The 3,404-nt window shown below is 47.4% G+C and overlaps 1 non-coding gene across 1 annotated transcript; it reads right to left on the bottom strand.

Annotated features, from left to right (window-relative positions):
* Positions 1–3,013: 3,013 nt before the first annotated feature.
* On the bottom strand, positions 3,014–3,085 carry TRNAA-UGC (transfer RNA alanine (anticodon UGC)). The gene has a single exon. It is a non-coding gene; the product is annotated as a tRNA-Ala (tRNA).
* Between the last annotated feature and the right edge of the window lie 319 nt (positions 3,086–3,404).

Below are 3,404 nucleotides of genomic sequence, written 5' to 3'. Positions count from 1 at the left end.
TACACCTTACATATACACAAATTTAATTGTCAATTATTCCTCAATGAGCTGTTGTTTTTTTAAAAAGAGCTAATGTACTTTAGTAATTTTTGTCTCTGGGGGCATTTTGAGGGCAAATGGAGTGGGAGCCACAGGAAAGGTTTAAAAGTACCATTGATCAAAGAAACCAAATGGCTGGGGACTTGTTTGACGCAGAAGAGGGAACCAGAGACCTCTGGAGGGTCTGGCCCGTCAGTGGGGGAGGGATGCTCTTGACAGAGGGCAGTGAGTCATAGCTGGGCCCCGTGTGCTTATGTACAGAATTTCACATCCAGCAAGGAGAGGTTCTTGCTTGAAAACTGATGGTGAATACAGACAATGCTCCAATCCCTGTGGAAAATGACTGCACTCAGCTCCCTAAATTCTGTGTTTCTCCATATTTGTATATGCTGTTACCCAGTGAATACCTGATTAAGGAATGCAGCTGCTAAATGAATACATTTGTTGCTCATCAAATGGAACCATAAAGCCAGCGATGATGGGGCTTATTAAAAAGCTTCTTTCACTCAGTGAAAAAAATCCCCCACATGTCCCAGCCGGTCTCAATATCGCCGCTAATGAAATGGGTAACCAATACACAAAGAGATGTATTCAAGAGCAAATTAACTGCCTCAGGAATATGCATCATAAAGATTGCAGCCTGGAAAATAAATAGACAGTGTATTGTGCAAATTGGCCCCGTGTTTAAGTGTTGATGAGTTGGAAATATTGGTTTAGCTTCTTCTTTTTTTTTTTTTTTTTTTTGCGGTACGCAGGCCTCTCACTGTTGTGGCCTCTCCTGCTGCGGAGCACAGGCTCCGGACGTGCAGGCCCAGCAGCCATGGCTCACGGGCCCAGCCGCTCCGCGGCATGTGCGATCCTCCCGGACCGGGGCACGAACCCGTGTCCCCTGCATCGGCAGGCGGACTCTCAACCACTGCGCCACCAGGGAAGGCCCTGGTTTAGCTTTGATGGAAGCAGGCAGTATGGGATCCTGTAAAGCAGACATTAGCATTCAAAAATCAAGCCGGGGACCCTCTCATTTGCTAGAACTGGGAAAGGGGTGAGAAGGAGTGAGCAATGAGCCATTCCTAAGTGGCAGGCCCTGCGCTGTTGCCACCTAGTCCTTGCATTGCCCAAGAAGGGGGGGCACTATGTTACCTACCTGTGACCATGTAATGAGATGACACAAAGAGATTTTGTTTTCTCTGTCTGTCTAAACCGTTAGTGCATGAGCCTTTATCAGATTATTTAAAAAGAATTAACCCCTGTTAAGTAAGCCCTCAGACATTTCTGGGCTCCCTTGAGCCCTTGCTCATGATGAAAGAAAAGAAAAGAAAAAAAAGAAAGAAAGAAAGAAAGAAAGGAAGAGAGGAAGAAAGAAAGAAGGAAGGAAGAGAGAGAGAGAGAGAGGGAGGGAGGAAGGAAGAGAAGAAAGAGAAAGAAAAAGAAAGAGAGGAAGGAAGAAAGGAAGAAAGAAAGAAGGGAGGGAGGGAGGAAGGGAGGGGAGAGTGAGGGAGGAAGGAAGGAAGGACGAGAGAGAGAGGAAGGAAGGAAAGAAGAAGGAAAAAGAGAGAGAGACAGAGAGGGAGGGAAGAAGGAAGGAAGATTTCCCTTTGTGTCTTCTGCTCCAGATTCTGGTCCTTCTCACACCTACTCTCTGCCTTTACTCTCCTTTGGACACTTTCCAGACCAGAGGGAAGCAGCAACCTGCAGGTTGAAAGGCCATTCCCAGCACCGCGGCTCCTCTAAGACCCAAGGTTAGGTCTTATGGTTCTTCCCTCCCTCCTCGTCCTAGTCAACAGACGCGCGTGCGCGCGTGCACACACGCACACACACATGCACACACACAGCCTGAGGAGAAAGCCATAGGGTGGGTTTTGAGTCACATGGATTTGGGTCATGTGATCCCGGGCAGGTCACCTGATGCCCCAGAGTCCCTGTTGCACCAGGAGAGTGAAGATGATCTTGTCTCCCTCACGGGCAGTTGGGAGGAACTGATGAAATAACACACAGAAAGTTTCTGGAATGATTCCCAAACATCAGTCCCTCCTGAGTCCTGATCTCCTCCATGATTTTCACAGGCCTTCCTTCTTTTGAAAAGAACCAGTGAAGTGGGTAACTGAAAGGAAGTTCACAGCAGCTACGGGCCTCTCTACAGAGGGACTGAATGAGCTGATTTAATGTGTAGCAAGATCACAAAAAGATAAAAACCAGCAGACCCAAGTGCACCTGCTCAAGCAGCCTTTTTATTATTCTGTTTATTATTTAGTTATTCTTTTATATTAGTAAGTTTAATATAATTATTACATTTCATTATTTTTTAGCATGATTACTGCAATGATTATCTTTAAAGGAAAGCTGATGAATTGTTTGGGTTTATCCCATTCCAGACTAATTGACAGTCAATTTCCATTTGAGGTCAGTGGATTCTGAAAGGCTGTAAGGGCTGTGCACCCCGTTTGTTTATGGGCACACGGCTCAGAATGGGCTCCCCCAGAAGCAGCTAAGGGTGTGAATGCATGTGATTTCCCTGGGAAGTGATCTGTTAGGAAGTGACGGTAGGGGACCAGGGTAGTGGCACAGGGAAGGGAAAGTATAAGGTGCCTTAATGAGCAAGTTAATGCAGTGGCTGTTGGGGAACTTCTGGTAGGTAGCGTAGAACCCACATCACAGTCATCCCACCTGAGGGGGAGGGAGCTGGGTTGTTTATCCAGCAACTCAGGTCAGTCATTTGAGGGCTGTTCCTGGGGACATGTATTCTTCAGTATTTCCAGCCTGCATGCAAAGGCCACTAAGCGGGGAGTTGCAGGTGCTTGTAGTAGGAAGCCATCCCCTCGTCTGGGACTGGTGAGTCCCCAAGGGGATGTGGGTCATGCACCGAGGGTATCTGCACAAGCTTAAACATCTGGGATCCATAGAACATCCCCTGTTTGCAATGTTGTGTTTTTCTGTTTTTTTTCCTGGCCGCGCTGCGCGGCTTGCAGGATCTTAGTTCCCAGACCGGGGATTGAACCCTGGCCCCAGCAGTGCAAGTGCAGAGTCCTAACCACTGGACCACCAGGGAATTCCCTGCAATGCTGTGTCTCTGTATTTGTCTTTCTCTCCAGATTATGAGCTCTCTGAGGGCAGGGCCATATCTTGTTTTCATGCCCACTGCCTAGCACAAACCTGGCCCAGAACAACCACTCAGCAAACACCTGCTGACGGACTGAATGGATGATGGAGGGAATAAGTGATTGAAGGCTTGAAAATGCACAGGACCAAGATTATAAACTCAAATGCCTACAAGAGCCAGGGGGAGGGTGAAATGAGTAACAGTTCAGAAAAGAGAAAAATCAGAAGGTGGGAGTTGTGGGGACATGAAAGACACACGTCCTGTCAAT

The sequence above is a fragment of the Delphinapterus leucas genome, chromosome 15, assembly GCF_059928025.1.
Source record: "Delphinapterus leucas isolate spDelLeu-1000000601 "Yukka" chromosome 15, BTC_Dleu_Yukka2, whole genome shotgun sequence".
Lineage (NCBI taxonomy): Eukaryota > Metazoa > Chordata > Mammalia > Artiodactyla > Monodontidae > Delphinapterus > Delphinapterus leucas.
This window is presented reverse-complemented; position numbering and strand designations above follow the sequence as displayed.